The sequence below is a fragment of the Panthera tigris genome, chromosome A3, assembly GCF_018350195.1.
Source record: "Panthera tigris isolate Pti1 chromosome A3, P.tigris_Pti1_mat1.1, whole genome shotgun sequence".
Taxonomy (NCBI): Eukaryota; Metazoa; Chordata; class Mammalia; order Carnivora; family Felidae; genus Panthera; species Panthera tigris.
In genome coordinates this window covers 89,977,463-89,989,406 of record NC_056662.1, presented here as the reverse complement: position 1 = coordinate 89,989,406, position 11,944 = coordinate 89,977,463, and the positions used below count along the sequence as shown (strand labels likewise).

Sequence of the window (11,944 nt, the reverse complement as noted above, 5' to 3'; positions counted from 1 at the left end):
TATCTATCTAGATATATACCTACACATATCTGTATATGTATAATACATATATATATACATATATATATATATATATATATACACACATACATACATACGTATAGTAATCCATTCATCCATTGATGGATGTTTGGGTGTTTCCATATTATTTTGGCTATTGTGAGTAATGTTGGGATAAACATGGGTGTACATATATCTTGTTGAAAACCTGTTTTCATTTTCTTTGGGTATATACTCAGAAGTAGAATTGCTGGACCATACAGTAGATCTGTTTTTAATTTTTTAAGGAAACTCCATATTGTTTTCACCGTGGTTAGACTAATTTACATTCCCCCCAACAGGTTTTATAAGGCTTCCATTTTCACCTCATCCTCACCAGCACCTATTGTCTCTTGTCTTCTTAATGATAGCATTTTCTTTAACAGATAAGAAGTGATACCTCATTGTGGTTTTTATTTTTATTTCCCTGGTGATTAGTGATTTGGAACAACTTTTCATGTGCCTGTTGGTCATTTTTATTGCCCTCTCTGGAAAATTTTCTATTTAGTTCTTCTGGAAATTCTTTAATCATATTGTTTTTGTTGTTGTGTTAGTTCTTTGTATATTTTGGATATTAACCCTTTATTCGATATATGGTTTGCAAAACTTTTCTCCCATTCTGTAGGCTGCCATTTCATTTTGTTAATTATTTCTTTTGTTGTGCAGAAGCTTTTGAGTTTGATGTAGTCCTGTTTCTTCATTTTTACTTCTGAGTTTGGATAGTGGTGATGGTTGTGCTGGTTTTCCTTTACACTTCAAAAGTATTCTAGCTGATCTAAGAATTAAATTGACGTGGGACAGATTAATAGGAGAAAATCAAATTCTGAGTCTCCCTCTCTCTCTGCCCCCCCCCATACTCACACTCTGCATCTCTCCCTCAAAATAAATAAACATTAAAAAAAAAAGAGAGAGATAAGGGACATAGAAGAGACTTTGATCAAACAGGCAGTGCCAGGTTCCTCCCTATTTACCACCCCTAGTTAATATTATAATGTAGTTATCTATGGTGAGAGCTCTCTTCCTGAAGAGGGTCCTCTATTTAAGTTCTTTTAAGCAGTTAGATGGGAGGTCAAAGTTTCTTCCTCTTTTGGGCCTTGATTATTTTTAGCTTGAAATAAGCTGCATGCCAAAGTGACACATTTTGGGGTAGACTGCCATTGGCTCCTACAGTTGCAGAATAATGTAAGTGTACTTAGTTCCATTGAACTGTATGCTTAAAAATGGCTAAAATGAGCATCTGACTCTTCATTTCAGCTCAGGTCATGATCTCATGGTTGTGAGATCCAGCTCCTCATCAGGCTCCACGAGGAGCACAGAGTCTGCTTAAGATTCTGTCTCCCTCTGCCCTTCCTCCACTTGCACTCTCTCAAAAAAAAAAAAAAAAAAAGGTTAAAAGGGTTAAATTTATGTATGTGTTACCACAAGAAAAAGTATGTGCATACAGTGCCTTTTAAATTTATTTTCATATGCCATTTCTCTTTAATTGAAGGGAATGGAGGCCATTTCTACTAAAATTACAGATGCACTTACTATTTGATACAGATTTATCCTATCTGTATATACCTACTCACATACGGAGTGTCATGTGTACAAGGTGATTCACTGTAGCCTTGTTTGCAACTGGCAAAAGATTGGAAATAAAGTATCCCCCCCAGAAGAGGCTGGTTCATACATTATGTATATCCAGGCAATAGAGTACTATGCAGCTGAAAAAAATGAATAAGGAAGATCTCTATTTACTGATTTAGAAAGATCTCCAGGATATATTAGGTAAAGAAACCAAGGTACAAGTATATATAGCATGCTACCTTTTGCATAAGAAATGGGAGGAGTAAGACTATGTATTCTAATTTTTTTGTATTTGCATAAAACATTTAATGGATAAGCAAGAAACTATAAAAACAAGGGTTACCTGTAGTGGGCAGGGGGAAGGAGTGGATGGGAACTAAGTTTGAAGGGAGGTTTTTCAGTGCATACTGTTTATATTGATTTGATCTTTACACCCCAATGTGGGGTGTAAACACATGACCCTGAGACCACAAATCAAGTGCTCTACTAAGACAGCCAGGCACCCAGGTTGTTTTCACTCTTAGATTAACTGAGATAAACAAAACAATAGTTATCATTCAGGCTTTTTACATGGATTCATTTAATCTAACAACCTAATAATATAGATACTATTATTAACATTCTCATTTTACAAGTGAGGAAACAGGGACATGGAAGGAATTAAGTAACTCACCTAAGATCTCACACAGCCCACAAATTGCAGTTAGAATTCAAACCCTCCATCTATCAAATCCTGGCTCTCCCAACATCCTTGCACAAGTATCTTTGAACACTTGTCCTATTATTTCATTTCTTTGGCTACACTATTAGAAGCGGTTACATTGGAGGCACCTGGGTGGTTCAGTCGGTTAAGCTTCTGACTTCGCTCAGGTCATGATCTCCCGGTTTGTGGGTTCCATCCCCTCTTAGGGCTCTGTGCTGACAGCTCAGACTCTGCTTCGGATTCTGTGTCTCCCTCTCTATCTGCCCCTCTCCGTCTTGCGCTCTCTCTTTCTCTCAAAAATAAACATTAACAACAACAAATTTTTTTTTTAAGTAATGCTTTAAAAAAAAAAAGTGGCTACATTGGGTCAAGGAGTTTGTCCTTTTAATTTTTTTTTCTTTCTAAATTAAAAGAACCAAAATGCCATTATGTACATTGGCATTATTTTACATTCCCATCATAAGGGCATGAGGGGGGTGCCTGGTTGGCTCAGTTGAGCGTCTGATTCTTCGCTTCGGCTCAGGTCGTGGTCTCGAGGTTCGTTTCATGAACCTGCTTGTTATCTTCTCCCTCTCTCTCTGCCCCTTCCTCAGCTCGAGATTTCTCTCTCTCTCTCTCTCTCTCAGAATAAATGAATAAACTTGTGGGGGAAAAAAACAAGGGCATGAGAATGCCTGTATCCCCATATGGATAACACTGAGTAGCAGCAAAATTTATTTTTTTCCTCAAGCTAACTGATGAGATATGGCTTGCCACTAATGTTTTAATTAGCAGTTTAGCACTCAAAAGCTTAGCGAATGACCCCTGGGGAGCCATTTGCCTAGGGCAACGAGTCCTTCAGTCCCGGTGCGCTGTCTCCCCTCGGCCGGCAGAGGGCACAGGCTTAGAGGCTCCTCTCTCCTGTGGTCCTCGTTGGCTTCCCAGGCACAGTGCGCACGCGCGTATTTCGCTCCAGGTGTCCAGCTTTGTGCCTGACCGAGGTCTCCTCGGCTGCGCTCAGCGCGCAGTTTTTAACCCTGGCTGGTTTTCGGGGAAGAGTAGCGTGTTCCCTGAACCCCGAGCGACTCTGGGCCTCTGGGGCGAGAGGGTGTGGGGCGGGCCTCGAGGGGTCGGGCGGCGCGTCGGGCAGCCCACGCGGGCGGGGCGGGCGGGGCGCGCCCGGCAAGGACTTGGGCGTCGGTCGCCGGTGGTGGGGCCGGAGCCGGGCGCGGAGCCCCTGACAGGACAGGTACGGAGGCGGCCACCCTGCCAACCGTCTCCGCCGCAGTCCCCCGCGTGTTCGCTAGGTTCCCGGCGGTGGACTGGGGGCCGGGTGCTGGACTGGGGCGCGGCATGGAACCCGGTGTGCGGAGCGGGGACGGTAGGGATGGGCCGCGGCGGGGTGGGCGCCTGCCTGAGTCTGGGCCTGTCCGACCCACCTGCACTCTTCAGTCTGGTGGTGTTCTCCCGGGGTCGGAGTGGTGGCGCCTCCTAATTCCTCCGCAACGGCGAGGGCCCCCCTCCTTTCCTGGGAGTGTCTGAGGCACCTCTGAACCCATTCCGAGCTACAGGTTTCCTTGTGGGCACATGGTTGAGAAGTTTGTGTCAAAAGAAAAACAAAAAAACCGTAGAGGACTGAAACGTGGGGGCGTGGATATGGGTTTGTTGTGTCTGTGCCTCCCACTGCTGGGGTCCGCCTTAACTGGCTGCATGACTCTTGAGAAGTCATCTTGCACATTCCTCTTGTCTTTAGGCAGAACTACAGGTAAATCACACACACAGGAACTCCGCCGTTTTTAAAGAGGCAATGATTTAGAAGCTTCCCCTCATCTATTGCAGTGATGAGAACAGCAAGCCCATGTTGACCACTTACTAATCCAGTATGCTTAAGGTACTGAGAGTCAAAGAGCGATGAAGTCAAGATAGACATTCTTTACCCGGTGTACTGCCAAAGCCTCAGCCACTGGGATGTTAAAGGAAATTACTATAACGTTTTTCTTTTAAGGCATTATGTGCTCAAATATGTTTTGAAACTTCATGGTTAAAGTTTCCTCGAATATTTCAGAGCCTTCAGTATGCTAACAAGATCACTGAAAGTATGGTATGGAGACTTTCCCAGATTTGAATGGGAAATGCTGTTTTTTCTTGGGTGCTGACTCTGTTTAACATCTGAGATAGTTTAGGAAGTGCAGTTCCAGAATTAGAAAATCAGGGTTTGGAAGGGACTGTGTAGGTCAGTGCTTTTCAAACTTTAATGGCTCATAGACTTGCAGGTCTTGTTAAAAACAGATTCCGGGGGGCTCTCCATTTCTTTCTTTTCTTTCTATTATTATTATTATTATTATTATTATTATTATTATTAAGCACGCACAAGCAGGGGAGGAACAAGGAGAGAGGGAGAGAGAATCTCGAGCGGGTTCCACACTGTCAGCACAGAGCCTGACTTGGGGCTGGATCTCACAGACTGAACCATGAGATCATGACTTGAGTCATGATTGAAGGTCCCACACTTAACCGACTGAGCCACCCAGGTGCCCCTGTTTCTGCATTTCTAACAAGTTCCCAGGTGATGCTGCTGCTGCTGCTCTATGGACCACACTTTCAATAGCAAGGGTGTTGATCACTGGATTGAAATTTAGAGACCATGTTCTGCTTCCTGCTTTGTAACATAAATTTTGCTGCCTTGAATGAGCCCCTTCACCTGTTCAGGTCTGTAAAATAGGAGGAGGCTGGACTAGAAGAGTACTAAGGTTCCTTTCAGATCTAAAATGCTTGTGATTCAAGTTCAGTAACCCTTGTGATAGTTGAAGTCCATCTAAAATATCCTTCCCAAATGGCCAGTTTGGACTTGAACATTTTCTAATAATGGGGAATTTACTACATTTCATCCTGAGATAGCTTAATAAGGAACTTTTTCAACTTACTGAAATACATCTCTGCAACTTCCATCCTGTTGGTACTAGGTTATTTTTTAGAATTGAACAGAAAAAAAGTGTACAGTCCCCCTTTAAAAAGGTTACTCTTAAAGTATTAGATGATGGTTGTCCTCCCAAATTTTCTCTGCTGAATTATTCTTAATTCTTCCATGTCATTGTTTCAAATCCCTCTTTTAGTATTTTTTTTTAACATTTATTTATTTTTGAGAGACAGAGAGAGACAGCATGAGTAGGGGAGGGGGAGAGAGAGAGAGGGAGACCCAGAATCCAAAGCAGGCTCCAGGCTCTGAGCTGTTTGGTAGCACAGAGCCCGATGCGGGGCTCGAGCTCACGAACTGCGAGATCATGACCTGAGCCGAAGTCGGACGCTCAACCGACTGAGCCACCCAGGTGCCCCTCAAATCCCTCTTTTAAATTTAGTCTTTCTGCATGGAGTCTAGTGGGGTTTTGGCTAGCCTTTGAAGGCTGGGTGGGGCTTGCAAGACTAGGGAAAGCATCCTAAGCAGCTGCCAGTGGTGCAGAGATGACGCTGCATATGTCAGAGCCAGGATTGTTTGGTTAAGTAAGAAATGGTATGTCAGTGAAAGATTTGGGGCAGGTGAGTATATGGACAAAATATTTTAGAGTGCATCATCGTGTTACTGTGATATATAATGTGGTTGGAAATGGAGAAGGAGAGAGGCAGGGAGCCAAATATACTTCACATCCTAGTAGTAGAGGACTTATGTTGATGATAGAGGAATGCCTTATATTTGTGTATAAGATTTTACAGATTACAGAACCTTCCACCGGCATGATCTCATTTTATTTAATAGTCCTGTGAGGTGGGCAGAGCAGCTGTTATCCTGCTTTACAGATGAGGCGCCAAAGGGGGAAAATGCCTTGCCTTAATTCTCAAAGCTATTAAATGGTGACCAAAGCGGTGACAATGGTAATGGAGGAGAAAAGAAGGATGCAGGAGGCAATACTAAGGAAGAATTGGTTAAGTTGGGCCTGACTGACATGAGGATACAAAGGAGAAGAAGTTGTTACAGAGAATTCAAAAGACTCAGGAGACTCATACTACCATTGACAACTGCCACTCTATGTTTTACTCTACCTTCTCTGTCATTGCTAGTGGCTGCCTGGAGTTATGGGTTGAGAGGGATTGTAGTAGAGGATTCCCAGGTTGCTTGGCCTGTCTACAGCTACTGGTGGTACTGTGGGGACTTGGGTGTCTGTCCCATACCAAGGGAAATGAGAACTGGATCCACATCCCTGAGGAGGTAAGTGCTGAGCAGTTGACTGATTGAAATCTACCTTAGGGTCCTTGCCATCCTGGAGACTCTGGATTTGGCTTTATATCATTTTTTTTTTTTTTTTTTTTTGAAGTTCAGGCTAGTACCAGTAGCACTTGGCTGATGGCCAAATTGAGTGTCCATTCTGACCTCTTGAAGCTCCTACATATCCCCTGAGGGTTTCTCTTAAGCAAATACTAGACCTTTGTCACCCGCAGAGCCTCACTCAAGCTGTTTTCCCAGATCTGCACTTGCGCTAGAGCCTAGAGGTCTCTCTGTGGTCCTCCTACTGTGGAAGCATGTGAGATTGAGAATTAGTGTCATTGCCAAATTTCATAGGACCTGGGGCTGTCCCTACATTTTTAGTTTCTTAGGCTCCTATCTGGAGAGGAAAGAGTACATCTGCTGGGGTTCGTGTGTGCATGACTGTTAATTTCCTCCATGGTGGGGGTCTTTTTAGGGTAAGCTACTCTGGGAAAGTTGACAGAGCCAGCTTATATCCCTAGAGCCTGGTGTTGGTACAGGCTTGTATTTAACATTAAATGTCTTCTGTGCTCAGTGCTTAGGATACTGAGATGAATAAAAACTCCCTTCCCTGGAGGAATTCATGATGGGATAAGAGAGACAATATTTTGATAAAAATGTGGTGTTGTGATAGAGATCTGTCCAAAGTGCTGTGTGAGGGCACAGGGGGGAATGGCTAGCTCTACATGGAGACATTGGGAATCTTCAGGAAAGAGATGATAATAGAGCTGAGCCTTAATGATGAGAAAAGAGAATGGCCTTGGTGACATTTGCAGCATTTATAGAGGCAAAGGGGGGAAGGTAAGTAGATCCATGTAGCTGGAATATACAAACTTTGGGATCAAAGGAGAGGTTATTGATGAGACTAGATGTAATGAGGCCAGGTTTTTAATGGTCTATAGTGCTGTGCTCAGAAGATTCAGTTTTGTGGGCAGGGAGATGATGTGATTCTATTTTGGGAAGCTAACTGAGGAAGTAGACCGAAAGGGGAGAATCTGGATCAGGGACATTAGTAGGAGACTCTTGTAATAACATAGGCATGGCTTAAGACTGAAGTAAGGATTAGGTTAGTGGGGATGGTAAGGGGATGGATCTGAGAGAAACGGTGGAGACAGTCAACCTAACATAATGATTAACTGGTTGTTGAGAACAAAAGAGGGAGTTGTTAAGGATGACTTGGTCTTCTGTTTTGGGTGAGTGGTGGTGCCAGTAGTAAAGAGGGAATATAGGGGTGCCTGGGTTAAGCATCTGACTCTTGATTTTGGCTCAAGTCATGATCTCACGATCAAGCCCTGAGTCAAGAGTCCTGTGTTGAGTCCTGCCTCAGGCTCTGCACTGGGCATGGAGCCTGCTTAAGAGTCTGCCTCTGTCCCTGCTCATTCATTCTCTCTCTCTCTCTCTCTCTCTCTCTCTGTCTCTCAAAAAAAAAAAAAAAAAAAAAGAAAGAAAATCCTTTTTTTTTTTTTTAAAAGGGAATATAGAAAAAGAATATTTTTTGAGGGGGAAATTACCAACTGTGGTTTTTTTTTTTTTTCCAACGTTTTTTTATTTATTTTTGGGACAGAGAGAGACAAAGCATGAACGGGGGAGGGGCAGAGAGAGAGGGAGACACAGAATCGGAAACAGGCTCCAGGGAAACAGGCTCCAGGCTCCAGGCTCCAGGCTCCAGGCTCCGAGCCGTCAGCCCAGAGCCTGACGCGGGGCTCGAACTCACGGACCGCGAGATCGTGACCTGGCTGAAGTCGGATGCTTAACCGACTGCGCCACCCAGGCGCCCCACCAACTGTGTTTTAAGTTATGTTGAACTTGGGTCTGTGGCACTTAGCAAACAGGTGGAAGTGTGGGTCTGAGGTTCTGAAGAGAATCTGTGCCTGAGGCAGTAGGTGTAAGTGGGAGTTGATGCTGCGGGAATGGATGAGCCTGGCTATGCTTATAGGAGGCTGAAGGTGACAGAGGAGTCAAGAAGGATTGGTGTGCAAGGTAAGAGAATGTTGTCCAGGGAGCTTGGAGAGGAAAATGTTCCAGGAAGATCAGCAGCTTCAGTTGCTACAGGGAAGTCAAAGTAAGACGAGCTTGGAAAATGTGCCTTGAGACTGGATTGTTGGATCACCAAGGCTCTTCTACTTATGGAGTGTGAGCAGCTTCCGAGAAGTGGTAGGGACAGGAGCCAGGTTGAGCCAGATTGAGGAGTGGATGGGAAGGGAGGACAGGGAGGGTGTACTCACTTTGAGTAGTTTGGCAGGGAAGGAAGGGAGAGAGATGGTGGCATCTCATGGAAGAGGTAGCAGTAACTAGAGACAGTTTTTCCTAGAAGAGTCTTGAGCATAGGTTACCTGATCCTGTATAAGAGCTAGTAGATAGGGTGCAGTTGAAGGTAGGAGAAAAAAATATGATTGCTAAATCAGGTCCTCAGAGGAGGGTGGAAGGGTTGGCTCTGAAAAGAATGGGACATCATTTTCTTTGAAAGAGGAACGACAGAAGAAGGAATGTAGGAAGAAAGAGGCAATGATGGTTGCAGATGTATCTAAATTTGCAAAGGAATTCTTATCTAACAGGTTCAGTTTTCTTTTTCAGCAGAATTATTTGCTGAGGAGAGTGGGTGCTGGTGTGGGCTCAAATAGGAATAGGACTTGAAATTAGTAAGGGAAGCTTGAAATAACTGTGCAGAGGCAGGGAAAGAGAGTAGACCTGATATTCTCTTCAAAAGAATCTGAACTTGAATCTTGCATTGTAGGCCTCTCCTTCCTCTTTCTCATAATAATAATAATAATGGCTGACATTTATTGATGCTCCATACCAGGTGCTCTTCTAAATGCTTTAAAGACATCCTCGTGTAATTTTCACAACTTTGTTAGAAAGGTATTGTTGTTGTCTCTATTTTACACAAGGGGAAATCAAGGCATGGAGGATTACTTAGGCCTAGTAGTGTTTATATTTGATGAGTCTCTTACCTCTGCTGAAATGGCATTCCTTCCTCTTAGGCACCAGAGAAGGCAGAAATTTAATCCCAGCCCCCAGTTTTCTGGACCTAGAGGGGCTAGAGTCTCGGGCTGCTAAGAGCAAGTCTTACCTGGCCAGTGTTTGAGCACGACTGTGGCATGGGTGGGCAGGGAAGTGGGGTCAGTGTTGCCACTGGCCTTTTACAAATAGGTGGGAAACTCTGAAATCCTGGAATGAGAGTAGCATCCTGACTAGAAAGACAAGTAACTGATAGTGATTTGACAGGTATTGCAGGCAGAGATTCTGTCACCTGAGACAGTGAATATGTAAAAGAGAATTGTCTCCATCAACCAGAAAAAGAGACTTTTTTTTCTGCCACATATGGGAGTAGACAGACCTATATAACCTTACATAATAGCATAGATTATTAACACTCGCCTTTTATGTTATCCCCTTTAGTGTGATAGAATTTGCAGGTAAGATGCGCTTGAGTGAAGGGGGAGAATGGTGGGATAGCACGAATGGAAGAGAAACAGGCTTACCTTTTTCTGCTGCAGCCACTGGAGCATCATTTCCGTGTCCTTCCTCTTGTGGTTGCTATGGATACGCCTTTGCGTGGTGACTTGAGGAGATTGATTTCCATTATGATCAAATGATGACGTGGATTTAAAAAGAAAGGACAGAATGCTCTGCTTCTGGGGAGTGGCTGGTGAGCTGCCCAAAAGGCAGAGTCCAAGCACAGCCAAGGTGGCTGTGGCTTTGTTGGCTGCCTTGGCTTTTGCTGAAGTTGTGAAATGGTGCATCTCTCTCTTTAGAGCGCAGGCTCAGGGTTCCCTGTCTGCAGGGTCCTAGTGCCAGAGATTTGCAGTTGATTCATGGGGAGGAACCGGCAGGAACTTCAAACAGGCTGTTAAGTAGGACTCCTGCTAGCACTGGGAAGGTTGTAGTTCTTGAGTATGGGGCTGGGGGCTGCACTCAAGTACCTGTTACCTTCCTGCAAAAGTTCCTTTATTGAGGATAAGTGAGGCATATTGTATAGCTTTCCTCCCTGACTCTTCAGGGTCTGAACCCTCTGGAGGCGGGCCTGGTAGTCTTTGGGTATTCTTGGAGGAAGGGGATACTTTGGGAAGAAGTCAAGCTGCATTCAGATTGGGAGTGGGCTGTAGACATTTCTGGGATAATAAGGAGCTGGAGAGGTAAAGAAAGTCATTTAGGCGGTGCCTGGATGGCTCAGTTGGTTGAGTGTCCAGTGCTTGTTTTCGGCTCAAGTCATAATCTCGTGGTTTGTGAGTTTGAGCTCCACATCGGGCTCTGTGCTGACAGCGTGGAGCCTGCTTGGGATTCTCTTTTTCCCTCTCTCTCTGTCCCTCCTCTGCTCGCTTTCTCCCTCTCCCTGTCCCTCTCTCCCTCCCAAAATAAATAAATAAAAGTTTAAAAAGTCCATTTAGGGTTTAAGTCCTATCTGTATGAGATCTGTAAAGCAGATACGAGTCAGACCGAAGAGCAATGGGCTTTGTGTGTGTCTAATTTCTGGGTTCCTGTGTGTGTCTGGAATCCAGCCTTCCACCCTCCTAGTCCCATCCTTCCATACCCCCTGACACTCAGTGAGCAGACAGCTCTTTTTTTCCTGATTCCTGAGGGACTTACATCAGTACTTATCCCTTCCTTACTAGTGCTTTCAGAGATATACAGTTTTATCCTAGTCTGAAGAAAATCTGAATCTTGTTGGTTACCATTGTGTTAATCTTTGTTGTTTTTTTTTTTAATGTTTTTTATTTATTTTTGAGACAGAGAGCATGAGCAGGGGAGGGGCAGAGAGAGAGGGAGACACAGAATCCAAAGCAGGCTCCAAGCTCTGAGCTGTTAGCACAGAGCCCGACGCGGGGCTCAAACTCATGGACTGTGAGATCATGACCTGAGCCAAAGTCAGACGCTTAACCAACTGAGCCACCCAGGCACCCCAATTTGTGTTTATCTTTGTAACCAAACTTACAAACTGCCCAGTGCCTGATACAATTCAGTTCAGGTGTGTGAACCTTGCTCTCAGACTGCCTGGGACTCAGACCACTTCCTCTATGAGTGGGATGAGGGAAATGAGACAGTTCAGTTAGTTCAAGATCAAGGTTAATTGAGATGAGACAAGAGGAGGTCAAGGGCTCAAAGGATGCTGGGGTGCTAGTAAAAGCGAGGTAGAAATGGTGCAGGCTGGGCGCCAAAAAGGCTTTTCCTTCTTACTTGTTCCTTCTTAATTCTTAACAGTCTACTCATTTTCCTGTCATTTTCTGAAATAATCTCTAAGATCATTGGTTATCTATTTATCAGACATAGATTTTCCCCTCCTCTCTTCCCATTTTCCTAGATATTTTAACAGTATATAATATCACTGGGGAGAAAAATGGATTAGAAATCCAGGGTGTATCTGTCTCATCTCTGGCTGAGGGAACACGTAACTCAGAATTATTCTGTGTGACATGGGA

General features: G+C 44.2%; 1 protein-coding gene across 5 annotated transcripts in view; it reads left to right on the top strand.

Annotated features, from left to right (window-relative positions):
- The first annotated feature begins 3,460 nt into the window (after positions 1-3,460).
- Positions 3,461-11,944, top strand: part of DCTN1 (dynactin subunit 1) — a 30,967-nt gene continuing 22,483 nt past the window's right edge. For 4 of the 5 annotated variants that reach the window (XM_042981773.1, XM_042981772.1, XM_042981771.1 and 1 more), the window contains exon 1: positions 3,461-3,539. The gene's annotated coding sequence lies outside the window, so the exon portion shown is untranslated. Of the gene's footprint in view, positions 3,540-3,596; positions 3,672-11,944 lie in introns of those variants that run through there. The other variant, XM_042981774.1, reaches the window with a different exon arrangement.